The sequence below is a fragment of the Malaclemys terrapin genome, chromosome 3, assembly GCF_027887155.1.
Source record: "Malaclemys terrapin pileata isolate rMalTer1 chromosome 3, rMalTer1.hap1, whole genome shotgun sequence".
NCBI lineage: Eukaryota > Metazoa > Chordata > Testudines > Emydidae > Malaclemys > Malaclemys terrapin.
The window spans coordinates 194,737,016-194,752,005 of NC_071507.1; positions in this window are offsets into that span (position 1 = coordinate 194,737,016).

Here is a 14,990-nt window from a genome sequence, read left to right on the forward strand (position 1 = left end):
AAAGAACTAACTTTAATCAGGAAACAGCTGATTGAAATTAAGCTAGTCCACCTGTGCTGTTCTTGCCTTTTAAAAAACAAACAAAAAGAAAACCAGAAATTGGCTCTCTTAACATGTGCCAGGTCTTGGAAGGTCACTTCTTTCACAGAGCAGGTGAAAATTCCTTGCCAATGTTCCGCAAAGCTGACCTGTAGGCACTTCTGCTAAAGGGGGAGGAGGGGAGCAGATGTAGCACTGATCCTCACAAAAAAGAAAGAAAGGTTTTAGTGGCAATGATTGCTTTGTAAGTCTCACTTCCAACCCTAGTAAAATAACCGAATACATATGGGGGGGGGGGGGGGGAAGGGAATTACTGGGCCAGCTCACCTCTCTCTAACACAATAGCCTCCTTGCTAAGGAAAACTCTGTGCTACAGCCCACTTAGAGTTTTCGTGGAACTGTTTCCTATGTTAAAATATCATCTGTATTATGCTAGCTTCCAGAGATGAGGTTGGGGCCCCATTGTGCTAGGTGCTGTACAAACACATAGCAAGAGAATCACGGGCTGTGTTTAGAAAATATCCAGCACATAGGTGCATGTGTGTTTGGTTTGCACCTTTCCCCATGGAGCAGGACTCTAAATTCCCTTCCACAGCATGAAAAACTTTTCTACTCTATCACTGATTATTGCAGAACACCTTAAGGCATCTCAGCCCTATGAGGCATTCAGGGTCCAGAAGAAACAGCAACAAGGCCTGGAGTAGCATTTAGAATTCTGATGAATGGAGCAGGGGGCTGAGCCAGTCACATTCTCCCCAGAAATTGCCCAGTTTGCCAGCCCCCTCCCCCCAAGCAAATGGAAGAAGTAAATGGAAGGGGACTAAGTATCTTCTACAGGGTTAGGACAGGACATGGGTGTGACAGTGAACCCCATAAGGCTTTATGGGGAGGGGGTGCTTATAAATGTATGGATGACATAGCTGGAATATGTTTTGCGCTGCCTGTGCCATGTAACATATCTCCGTAAAGGTTATGGTCTACTATATCTATTCATCCTATTTGTACATATATATCATTTTCTACTCGAGGTTAAGAATATGGGCTGTATGCTTGCTTGATTTCTAAGTAAGCTTTGTGAGGCATTTGGTCAGCTTCTTTAGGAAGGACTTTGCCAGGTTAAGTACCTGATCAGGAGACACTTGGGGAACAATGCATCTTGGAATGCTCCAATCTACATGAGAAGTCTTCCTGGAGACATGCAAGATGCCATGTGGACAATGGCGTCGGCCTGCAAAGACTGAGTCATGCAGGGGCATGTGACTTGCCCAGGTGACTCCAAAACTCCATCTTGGAGCTGGACTTTGCATAGGAGGGAGGTCTCCACCCACAAGAGAGAGTCTATTTAAACCTGTGGGAGACCCCTCCATTTTGTCTTCAGCTGGCTAAAGAAGGAGCCTCTCCATGCCCCCCCCCCCCCCCCCGGATACTTGAAGGAGACTGAAACAAAGGACAGTAACTACAGGGGGTGTGAGTGATTGCTGGACCCAGGCTAAAAGGAGATTAGCCTGTAAAAGGGAGCACTCTGGAACTGGTGAGGAAATTATCTGTATTCAGTTTGATTAGGCATAGATTTGCGCATTTTATTTTATTTTGCTTGGTGACTTACTTTGTTCTGTCTGTTACTACTTTGAACCACTTAAATCCTACTGTCTGTATTCAATAAAATCACTTTTTATTTAGTAATTTACTCAGAGTATGTATTAATACCTGGGGGAGCAAACAGCTGTGCATATCTCTCTATCAGTGTTATAGAGGGCGAACAATTTATGAGTTTGCTCTGCATAAGCTTTATGCAGGGTAAAACGGATTTATCTGGGTTTAGACCCCATTGGGAGTTGGGCATCTGAGTGCTAAAGACAAGCACACTTCTGTGAGCTGTTTTCAGGTAAACTTGCAGCTTTGGGACAAGTGATTCAGACCCTGGATCTGTGTCTGGAGCCAGACAGGAGTGTCTGGCTCAGCAAGACAGGGTGCTGGAGTCCTGAGCTGGCAGGGAAAACAGAAGCAGGGGTAGTCTTTGCACATCGGGTGGCAGCTCCCAAGGGGGTTTCTGTGATCCAACCCGTCACAATGGGTCAGACAAAGCCTAGAGTATTATGAGGAATAGGTCACTGGGCCTTTCCTCCTCCTTCCCATCAGACAACGCAAGGCAAGAAGTGAGCCTGTACTATGTAGGCGAGGGAGGCTTTGTGAGAAGACCTAGGTCTATGGGGCTATGTCAAAAATTCTTCCGCTCAAACCCCCTTTAAGAGTTCTGAGTAGTTCAGATGCGCTTTGCATGAGCAATGTGCATATTTCTTTTCGGATGCTTTTCTGAAACTTTTGAAGTTCATTCATCTAAGAGGCCTCACGTTTCCTTTCATGCTCTGAAATAGGAGTGCAGAGGCTCGTGATTCTTGAGTCACTTGAGCTGCGCTATGTCTCTGAAGAGACCGGCAATTTTCCTTCGGGCACTGCACATTCTCCCAGGATATCAGGTGGTGAGCAGGATTTATCTAATATTAGCTCAAACCTACACCCAGTTAGCACACAATCCTTTCTGTGTGGGGAGGGAAACTTTCACACATCTAATGAGGCCCTATTGAATATGAAAACACACAAGCCACAGTATGATAGATCTGAACCAGACATTCAGATAATCTGCAGTGTATTTATTTAAAGCAATATTTGCATAAGCCAGAAAGCAAGGGCCTGTGTAAAGAACAATATACTCACAAACATTCCTTTACAACATCCATACTTGTGAATACGGCCACATCCCTTTGGTGCACTGAACATTTTTTCCCCACAGCACTTTATAACTTATTAGTCAAGGATGAAAGAAGGAGGAAGAAAGACCAATAAACATGATGTCTGGGACTGAGCTACACAGAAAACAATTTTGCATGGTAACGAGCTTATCTTGATTAGGGTTAAGTGAAGGGGCGAGGCACTGGATACCAGATATTGTCATATATTCCTACTGATCATTGCTAAATGTGGGTTGTAAATTTATATATTTTGGACTGGGTCTACAATGAAGTGCTTCCTTCCAGGGCTGGCTCCAGGCACCAGCAAACCAAGCACGTGCTTGGGGCGGCACATTTTCAGGGGTGGCATTCCAGCCATCTGTTTGTTTGGTTTTTTTGCTTCGGGCAGCAAAAGCCTAGAGCTGGCCCTGGCAGCAGCAGCGTGTCATGCGCGGGGGGCGCCCTGGGGCCGACGCAGTTTGCGCCGTGGGGGAGCAGCACCCGCACCTTGTGGCTGGGCCGGGCAGGCCCCGAGCGGGGGACACTCAGGCTGGGCGCCGCCCTGCGGGGCACACGAAGCCGCCTGCAGATGCCGCAGGGCGGCTGCCCCCCAGCACTGCAGCCGGGGCTGGGCGAAGTGGCCCGAGCCGCCCAGGGACTGTGGCAGGGTGGCCAGAAGCAGCAGCAGCGGGGCCATAGAGTGCGGGGTGCTGCCGTGCAGGGCCCGCGTCTCGCTCTCTGGGTCTCCACTCCCTCTGGGGCTACCCTGCCCCGGCTCCTCAGCCCCCTGCCGGGGCAGTCCTCCGGCTCTGCCCTCCCGGGTCCTGGCCAGCCCTGGAGGCGGGAGCCCTGGCTGGAGGAACCCTGGGCTGAGGCGTGGCCCAGGACCCCCGCTGCTTACCCCGACCCTGCCAGTGCTGGACTGGCTGGAGGCGAGGGGGGAGTGTGCGGAGTCAGCCCTGGTGGCGGGGAGCCCAGGGCTGGGGCAGCAGCGGGTGTGGGGGGGGAGAGGGAGAGCCCAGGGCTGGGGTGGCAGGGCGTGCGGGTGGGGGAAGACGCTAGTGGGGGGGGGGGTAAGAGCCCAGGGCTGGGGTGGGGGGGCAGTCAAAATTTTTTTTTGCTTGGGGCAGCAAAAAACCTACAGCCGGCCCTGCTTCCTTCCCCACCCTTAACATAAATCATAATCACCAGAATCTAATTAGAATTGAAGTACTAGGGGTGTAATCTTGGTGCCATTAAAGTCAATGGGAGTTTTGCTAAGTTTTCTCTTAGGGTATGTCTACCATGCAGTTAAACACCTGTGCCTGGCCTGTATCAGCTGTCTCAGGCTTATGGAGCTGTTTCACTGCAGTGTAGACATTCAGGCTTGGACTAGCACCGGGGGTCTGGCACCCTTCCCCCTTGGGTCTGTGAGCCTGAACGTCTACACTGCAATTAAACAGCCTGTGAGCACAGGCCCGCTGTGAGTGTTTAATTGCAGTGCACACATATCCAGAGCCTGCCTGGTCCACCTCCCATTGAAGTCAATGGAAGAGTTCAAAATTATTATTAACCTCAGCGGACATTGGATTAGATCCCAGGTTCCCCATCGATTGAAGGGAAATAAGGATGTTGTCAGAAAAAAGATCTTGGAGTCATCATGGATAGAACTCTGAAAATGTCCCCGCAGTGTGCAGAGGCGGTCAAAAAAGCAAACAGGATGTTAGGAATCATTAAAAAGGGGATAGAGAATAAGACAGAGAATATCTTATTGCCCTTATATAAATCGATGGTACGCCCTCATCTTGAATACTGTGTATAGATGTGGTCTCCTCATCTCAAAAAAGATATACTGGCACTATAAAAAGTTCAGAAAAGGGCAACTAAAATGATGAAGGGTTTGGAATGGGTCCCATATGAGGAGAGATTAAAGAGGCTAGGACTCTTCAGCTTGGAAAAGAGGAGACTAAGGGGGGATATGATAGAGGTATATAAAATCATGAGTGATGTGGAGAAAGTGGATAAGGAAAAGTTCTTTACTTATTCCCATAATACAAGAACTAGGGGTCACCAAATGAAATTAATAGGCAGCAGGTTTAAAACAAATAAAAGGAAGTTCTTCTTCACGCAGCGTACAGTCAACTTGTGGAACTCCTTGCCTGAGGAGGTTGTGATGGCTAGGACTGTAACAGAGTTTAAAAGAGAACTGGATAAATTCATGGTGGTTAAATCCATTAATGGCTATTAGCCAGGATGGGTAAGGAATGGTGTCCCTAGCCTCTGTCTGTCAGAGGGTGGAGATGGATGGCAGGAGAGAGATCACTTGATCATTGCCTGTTAGGTTCACTCCCTCTGGGGCACCTGGCACTGGCCACTGTCGGTAGACAGGATACTGGGCTAGATGGACCTTTGGTCTGACCCAGTACGGCCTTTCTTATGTTCTTATGTGAGGATTAATACATTGACCCTTGTGAGCTGCTCAGCTGCTCTGGCAATAGGGGATATACACGCACTCAGATCTGGCTAGGGAGCACAGACCCTGCTCCCTTCTGGTGCCCCAGAAGATGCTAGTTGCCAGAAAGGGGACAGGGTGGGTATAAGGCCATTCCAAACCAGCTTGTAAGGCACAGAGGAGAAGCAAGCTGCACTCTTGTATCGTGATTATGCAGGACATATAGAGCTTATTAACAGTAGTAATGCTAGAGACACCCGCCCACCCAGGTTAATATCTTGGCATAACTTAAGCCTAAACCGTTAAAAAAACAGGAGATGCTCTTTCTGTGTTTAACCCAGGTTGAGTAACTACAACAGCTAACTGCCTAGGTAACCACAATCTCTTGCTAAATTGTGAAGTAACTTCCTCTTTTATCTTTTTCTTCTATTTTATATGCTTTAAACTTTGTAATAGAGATATAAGAGCTCAAGCTATGCTAGTCAATGCAGTGTCAAGGCATAATATAGATAAATACATTAAAATGTGTTAATTATGGTTTAAGAAACAATATCAAAATTAAAGCTATCTAAAGTGTTATATAAGAGCTAGGTATTTTATTTTATTTGATTGTTAAAGGCATTCTCTATCAGACCCCTTTGGTTTGAGGAAGCTTCATCACCTAGGCAACTTGACCACAATGTATTGCAAATAGTTCAGACCGTGTTGTCTATTTAAAATAGAAATTGATTAGTAAGATATATAACTAAGCTTTAACAAAAGTATATCTAGCAAGGTGTTTATTTTGTATAAAAGAAGCTGATAAATTCAAATGATATGTTGAGAAACCAATGTGAAGTTAAATCTTTAAGGTCAGTCAAAATGTTATAAGGCCTAAATGATTGTAAGACCTGATTAGCTTCATGATTGGCAGTTGCACAGAGAAAGTTCCATATATGCAGCGATCCTACAGACTATCACTGAAGTATAGGGTATAATCAAATACTGGTGCAGAAGTTTGCATTGCTCTTTTTGTATGATTTCATTAATTGTTATGTTATTGGAGATAGACCAATTGAATGATTCAAATGACATGATAGTGCTGCATGATAAATTACTAAACAAAGACAGAACCATCCAGGAGTGTGAAGAGACTTTACATAAAAACTCTGTTCTAACTTAAAAATAGCTCTTCCTACAGAAAGCTGACATTGCTGATTGAAAGAACATGGAATTGTGCAAGGTTGGCCAAGGGAACACACCACAAAGCAGTGCACAGAAAGTAACTTGTGGAAGTAGGTTACTAATGAGGGCTAAGGCAAAAGAAGTTTAACATATGGTCCAACATGTCTTACAAAAATTGGCATGGCACAAAAAGTTTGCACAGGAATCTTTGCAAGATACGGGAATCTTCCAAACGAAGTTGCAAGAAGCCATAAGGAGACACTGTTTTTTCACTGAATCATGAGAGGGACACAACTTGTATTCTGGTTGGACATTTCACATTTTTACCAGAAGCATTGGTCACTTTCCAATCGGCAGACATCAGCTTTGCCAAGGAAAAGAACCAGGCCAGGCAGCCCTGCAGAAAATGTCTAAAATGTCTTGTGTTGTTCTGCATATTGCTTCTTGACGCTGAAACATGTGGGCAGGCGAGTGAGCGCATCTCCTCCTTGGAAACAACTAAAGTCTTCTCACTGACAAGCACTCAGTTAACTCTGTCTTTTAAAGTCCTGTCTAGGGAGACTGCTGCAAAATGTGGAAAGAGAAGAGGAATTCAGCTATCATAACACCTTGAGAGAATCACCTGAATGAACTCTTTATCTATCTCGAGAAACTAGTAATTACAGTTTTGCAAGTGAACTGGAGAACCAATCTTCCTGCCAGCTCCAGTTTATAAGTAGCAAAAGGACTTGTATTGTTTACTCATATTTACTCATGTGTAAACTTGGTTATGTTAAGTTAAATGCTTCTCAGAAACTTACCTGAGTTAAAACCCTCTGAATAACTATAATGCACCATATGTACTTTATTTCACTAATAAGTTTAGTCTCAGTTGTCTAGAAGTTACGCTAAATCAATAAGAATTGAGAACATTAAGACTGGAGAAACTCATTGCACTAACCAAGCCTAATATTGTTTGTAACAGGACCCTGTGCTACACTACAGCGAAAGTTAGCTGTGAGAAATCCTGAGTTTTCTAATAATTCAGTTTAAAAAAATTTAAAAATCACACAGATTTTTGGTGGTCAAGAGAATTGACAACTTCTTAGACAAAAAGAGGAAGAAGTTTTGAATTGACCAGTAAGCTGAAGATTTTACCACTATTTGAACTTTTGCTTAAAGTGGCATAAGAGCTTATAGCATTGGTGAAATTCCAGAAAATAATTTGATAATTAAGGAACGTGTCCTAAATATCTAAATCCTACTTTGAAACTGTTCTGGTTGAAGTGACATGAGTAGTGACATCACTCCATTGGCAAATAAGCTTGATTGGAAATAAACAAGTGTCTATGTTTAGGATCAATACTTCTGTGCTGATGCTGAAAGCATCTGCCTAGACTAGGGTAGGATAAAAGTTGGCCTTTGGGAAAAGACTGTAATGAGACCTACAATTAATTGATCTGATTTCCTGTCTCTTGAAAATTGTCACATCCTGTGTTGAATTCAATTTTGGACATTGTGAACACTATCATCTAACCCTCTTTATTTTGTTTGCTGTAATTTCTCATTTGCTTTCAAAGCTATTTTGGCTAATTAAAACTCATACATTCATAATTCTCCAGTCTGTACTTTAATGAAGGAACACAGACTGAAAGAACTGTGAGAAACCTAGAAGAGGTAACAGGTTATAATACACACAGCCAGCTCTACCATTTTTGCCACCCCAAGCAAAAAAAATACCTCCCCAAAAAACACTCGGACTGTGCCACCCCAAGAATGGACAGAATGCCGCCCCTTAGCATGTGCCGCCCCAGGCACATGCTCCTTCTGCTGGTGCCTGGAGCCGGCCCTGATAAGACACACAGTGGTTACATAATGTAGTTAACCAATCTTTCTCACTCATTCCAGGGGATCGGTTAACCGCCTTACCAGTAGGAAATCTGGCTGAGTCAGACAGAATTCCTCCAGGAGATTCCAGGTGCAGCATGTCCCATACGCATCCCTGAGGGCACAATCTAGCCCTTAATATAGTACATCTTCACTTACCGGAGGGTCCGGCGGCAGGCAATCGATGTTCTGGGATCGATCCCGGAAGTGCTCGCTGTCGACGCCGGTACTCCAGCTCGGCGAGAGGAGTACGCGGCATCGACGGGGGAGCCTTCCTGCCGCGTCTGGACCCGCGGTAAGTTCAGACTAAGGTACTTCGAATTCAGCTACGTTATTAACGTAGCTGAATTTGCGTACCTTAGTCCGAAGTGGGGGCTTAGTGGGGACCAGGCCAAAGGCTAACAAAACAGATGCCACTGGACCAGTGATTTCTGGGAAGGTATTTCTTTGCTGTATTGGGCTGCACTGTAGGCCATCCAAAGGACATGACCCAGATTATGCCAGCATTTATAAGGCTATTTGAAAAGGATTAATATTGTGAAGACTTTCTGCTCTATTCCAGACCATAAGTAATACCAATAACCATTCTAGTGGCGTGAGGAAGGGAAGCCTGAGGGCATTTTTTCCCCCAGTAATGACTTTGCCATTACAATAAAGCTAAGCAGTTTAGATATTTATAATGATTTCCTAAATCTTTGTTCAAGAAATTTAGCAAGTTGTCTCCTGTGAAGAGGTGGCTGCTGAAGAAGAAGACAACCAGCCAACTGTGAGGGCCTCCCAGCTGAATTAAGCAAACTGGGTCAGTGCTAGACTCTATTCTCGTTATACCAAGTAAAGTTTAGAATTTGATTGTTTTTTAAAAATTTTCTTGGAGTGATTTATTAGGATTTTTTCCTCCCTAATAATTGCATACTTTGAGAGACTCTCTCTCTCCTTGTGGGAGGAAACCTGCTCAAAGTAGGAGCTGAATGAATGCAAAGGAGAAGTATGAAATGTCATCTTGACCCAGGAACATTACTGATTTCTTTAATTATTGCCTAAGGTCACTTCATTCTGGTCTGACAGCCTAACACCAGCTTGGTCCAGTATCTTATGTGGGAACTTTGCTATACAATTATGGATAAATCTCTTGGAAACAGGCTTTTTACCTCCCACTGCTCACACAAATATTCCAGAACCAGTTTCTCCTCTGGCTTAAATAATGATGAACTGAGAACTGGTTTACTGATGAATTTCAAAACACAATTGTTAATAGGGACCCTCAAGAAGAGGTGGTATTTCTAGTGGGATTCCACAGGGATTGTTTCTCAGCCCAAATCTAGTCAATATTTTTATCAATGATTTTTAAGAAAATATAAAATAATGGCTGATAAAATCTGCAGATGATGCAGATCGAGGGAGTGGTGAATATTGATGATGGCAGACCACTGATACAGAGCACTTTGGAAAAACAGGCATAGCCACCAGAAAACGTGCATTTTAATGCAACCTAATGCAGGGTTTTTATTTATTTATTTTATAGGAAAAAAAGAATGTACTCTATACTTACTGGATGGGGGATTGTATCCAGAACAGCAGTGACCCTGAAAAAGACTTAGGAATCATTGTAGATAACTAAATGTTCATGAGCTCCCAGTGTGAGGTTGTGGCTCAAAAAGCTAATGTGATCTTTGGTTGAATAAGCAAGGAAATATTGAGTGGGGGCAGGATAATGGTATTGTCTCAGTATATGGCATCAGTAAGACCATTACTGAAATACTGTGTCCCATTTTTGGTGTCTACATTTTAGAAGGATCTAGAAAAATGGGAAAGGATTCCAAGAAAAGACACAGCAGTGCTTTGAGGTCTGGAAAACATGTACAGTGAGAGAGACTGAAGGGATTCAATATATTTAACTTGTCAAAGGGAAAGTTCAGAAGTTACTTGATCAGTCTTTGAGTACAATATGCGGAGAATTGATATTTAGTGTAATAAACAAAGGCATTACAAGATCCAGTTGTTGGAAACTGAAGCTACTAACATTCAGACTGAAAGTAACGCACACATTTTGAAGTGAGGGGTAATTAGCCATTGGAATAGTTTATCAAGGGATGTGGTTGATTCTTCATCACTTGGAGACATTAAAATAGACTTGGAACTCCTTTCTGAAAGTTATGCTCTAGTGTTTTAATCACAAGTTATAGAGCTCAGTTCAGGAGTCACTGGGTGAAGTTCTCGGACCTGTGATATTCAGTGTTGTAGTAGCTGTTGGTCTCAGGATATTAGAGAGACACGCTGGTGAGATAATATATTTTTATTGGCCCAACTTCTGTGGGTGAGAGAGAGTCAAGCTTTTGAGCTACACAGAGGTTTACCTCAGGTCTGGAAAGGTACACATAGGATATGTCTACATAGCAACAAGACACCTATGGCTGGCCTATGCCAGCTGAGTTGGACTTGTGGGGCTCGGGCTGTGGGGCTATTTCACTGCTATGTTGATGTCTGGGCTTGGGCTGGAGCTCAGGCTCTAGCACCCTGCGAGTTGGGAGGGTTCTAGAGCCCAGACTCCAGAGAAGGGGGAGAGCCAGAGATGTAGGAAAGGCTCAGCGGAAAAGCAGCAAGGCATGGACCTTGGCTGCTGATTAGAGGGTCCCTGAGCTGGACCCCAGAGCAGAAGGCAGGCCCTGGTTCCATTACTAGGTGTTGGGGAAGTGGTACAGTCCTCAGGCAATGGAAAATGGAGTGCCTGGAACCATTTGCCCTGAAAGACCTTGACACCCCAGAAGGGGGCAGCATGTGTAATGACCTGGCTAGAGGGCCAAGTTGCAAAGACTTGGAGTTGCAGAGATGGGTGGAGAGCCCGCGAGCTGAGGATGCAACACTTGAAGGACCTAATGCCCAGAGTGGCCAGGAGGAGGTGTCCCAGTGGTGAGTTGAGCGCCCCGTGATAGAAGCACTTCAGTATGTGCTTGAGACACTCATTTTGGTGAAATTGAAGCAAAAGCTTAAAGTTAAGCATGTGCTTAACTGGCTTCCTGTGAACAGAGATGGGCTAACATATATGCTTAAATGTTTTCCTTACTCAGGATCTACGGGCTTTCTTAGACGTGCATGAGTAGGGTCTTAAGGTACCCTGTGTCTTCCTACATGTCTGGTTCTAGATGAATAGTCATGCCTTTGCTCTGTTTCCTTACAAATAATTTTTTCCTTGAAAATAAATTTTCCTTTGCCTCTGATTTTGTTTTACTCTCCACATCTTAAGTCTCTTTTACAGGTCTCTATTAGAACAATGTCTCCATGATCACTGATCATTTTCTTCTTAATAGCACGTTTTTTTTTTTTTTCTTTCAGAAATCGCCTTCTTTCTTCCCTATATAACTGGGCAACAATAGGACTTCAACAACTTCCTCGTTCACTTAGCCATTGAAAAATATGCTTTCCTCCTACTCGGACTGCCTCAAGTGTAGTTGTACATACCCACATTGGTCCAATACATCATGTAAATTGCCAGATTGCAGTCAACTAGAAATCCCCTATTTCCTTTCCAGATTAATTACTAGTTTCAGAAAGCTTTGTCTAGGCCAGTCATTGAAAAATGAATCAGAAAAGAGAGCTATGCACTATGCTGTTTGTGAGCATTTCAGCAAAAAACATCCTTCCCCCCCCTAAATACTTCTAAACATCCATAGATTTCCCACAACTAACTTTTCATATTCTGTTCCTCATTCATTTCTCACTGTTTTACAAAATACTTTCCGTATAGTCTTCCCCCTGCCCAGGCTCACTGTTGGCAACTCTAGTGATATTTGATGTTTTTCTTAAAGCCTTAGCTCCTGGACTTGTGATTATGAGAATTTCAACTTTAAATTAAAAAAAAGTTTCTAGCCTTCATGACTGCAGAGAAAAAACATACAAACATGAATTTTAAACAGTTGAAAACTAGAGGGCAAATAACTAGACCATCTGCCCATATATTTATATATTTTTCAACTCACTTGATTTTGGGGGGCCCTGACTAGTGATTTCAAACAATTAAGTTTGTCAGTGCTCACCAGGCTCATCTCACTTGGCATTTGTAATGCTGATCCCCATGGCCGAGTTGTCAGCAGTGGCTTGCAAGTTAATTTGCTAGCCACCATCTCAGTCTGGTTAGATGATTTGTCCCCTTTTAGAAAAGTGTATTGCAGAGTTTAATTGTTCATAATTTATTTCTGTGTATGATTCACATGCTGTATCATTTCCTGTCTTTCTATCATTTACGCACATTGGTATGTCAATACCAGGGATCGGCAACTTTTGGCATGCGGCTTGCCAGGGTAAGCGCTCTGGCGGGCCGGGCGGGTTTGTTTACCTGCCGCGTCCGCAGGTTCGACTGATCGCGGCTCCTCCTGGCCGCAGTTCGCCGCTCCAGGCCAATGGGGGCTGCAGGAAGCGGCGCAGGCCAAGGGATGTGCTGGCCGCCGCTTCCCGCAGCCCCCGTTGGCCTGGAGCGGCGAACTGTGGCCAGGAGGAGCCGTGATCGGCCAAACCTGCGGACGCGGCAGGTAAACAAACTGGTCCGACCCGCCAGGGGCTTTCCCTGGTGGGCCCCATGCCAAAGCTTGCCAATCCCTGGTCTATACCTACAGTTAGAGCTAGTCAAAAACTTTTAATTGAAAGCAGTTTTCCATTGGAAAATGACATTTTGCCTAAACCTAAATTTTTTGATGAGGTAATACCAATTTATTCAAAACTTCTTTCCAAGAAGGATTGGTAAAACATTTTGAGAATGTCACAACAGCTCACTCTGACACTTTCAGAATGGAAAGTTTTTTGATTTTTTTCATTTTGCAGCTACTTTATTTTGTATAAAAAAGATCAAAATTGAAAAGTTTGATCCAAACAATAATATTGGGGGCGGGGGGCTGAGGGAATTTAACTTAAAAAACAATTTTAAAATGTTGACTTTTTTTTCCCGATTAAGGATGGTGGAAAAAATGAAACCTCAAAATATTTTGCAGGATAGAAAATCCATTTTCCAGCCAGCTCTAGCTATAGTCACCCTATGGCTGGCCTTCTGCTACAGTTCTAACCAAACATTATCTTCATACCCATAGCCTGCAGGGTGTGTGCGTGTGCGCGCGCTCCAGGGGGAGCTCGGGAAGGGTTTGCATCTTGCAGCTCTAAGGAGTATGATGGCAATTGTTGGGATTGTACAGGATGTTCAACTTGCTTCTGACCATGGCCTGATCTTCTTCCCTATCCCTCCCTGCCTGTCCTTGCTGCTCTGCATCCATCAAGTCCATCTCTAGTGAGAATCTATTTGACCTAGGCAGTAGCAGGAACACACACAAACCGTTCTTGAAATTAAGTCATAAATGTTTACCCAGGGAGAGATACTTATCTTCGAATGTAAATACTTGGATTCTTACCTCTGCCCATCAGAAACATGAGCTGGGATGGGACTAGGAGACCTAATTCTGTCTAATCTTGCAAATATCAATTCTAACATTACTGGGTCCATATTCTCCAGAGGAGAGTGGCAGAGAAAAACAACCATGGAAACAGGGCAAGTGATGAGGGGCAATGAGCTCCGACAATATTATTAGCTATTGATACCTTATATGAGTCTAGCTCTGGACATTGCTGGTCTAAGTTAATGACTTCTCCTATTGCAGTTTCTATTGCCCTTCTTCCTCTGCTAAATCTCTTTTGTTATACCTACTGTTAGGGGTGTCTTGGTTTAAACAGACTTAGAACAAGGCCTGTCTTTCTATTGTTTGTCCAGTGCTTCATGCAACAGGGGACCTGACAGAATATCAATGCAAATAATAAATTAAAGAAAGAAACTGAGTGGGCAGAGGGAGAGAACTGTGCTAATGAAAAAACAGATGCAGACTGTATACAAGGGACCCATTATTACCTAGAAATATCATTTTTTTAAAAAATTGAAACACTCTTGGAAAAACCTATGGATTTAAATTATTAAAGCTGACCAAGCATTCTCTCTGGGTGGGATACTTTTTACACTGTCTAAGCAACTTAGGTTTTCTGACAATAGTTGCACAACTGGAGAAAAACTGGCTGTACCTGGAGGAGGAGGAGGAGGACATGCTCAGGACAAGAACTGTGTTGATCCTGTGGGAGGCAGAAAATGTTCTGAGGTTCTGCTATTGTTCAGTTCTTGCCCAATCATTATTATGTTTTGAGGAGGCAGCATGACACCAGCTTGCTCCAGTGCCATAAATAAAACAGAGAGCACAATTCTCCTCTGACACTGATGTACAGCAGAAGTAACTCCAATAAAGTCAATGGAGCTGCAATGTGTAGTTAGAAGCAAGTTAGGCCCAGAATCTTTTGCTGCCTTCACTCCCTTAGTAGATTTGTTAGAATCCCTTTGTCTCTTTAGTACGTGTGTGTGTGTGTGTGTGTGTGTGTGTGTGTGTGTGTTTGTGGTCAGTGGAATTGGGCTCACCAGGCCCTATCACTAGTATCCCTGGGGGAAATTCTGCCTCCCATTGCAGCTGCAGAGGCCTGAAAGCCCAGGGCTGCTCTGACACACTGTAGAGAGATTAGCCTCTTGCATGCCACTTCCTGTGCAAAAAGGAACTGAACTCTACAGCAGAAGTTCCCAACCAGGGGTCCGGAGCCCCCTGAGGGGCTGCGAGCAGGTTTCAGGGGGTCCACCAAAATAAACCTTAGAGCAGGGCCAGCATTAGACTCACAGGGGCCTAGGGCAGAAAGCCAAATCCCAAGCCCCGCTGCTCGGGGCTGAAGCTGCAACCTGAGCCCCTCCTCTCTGG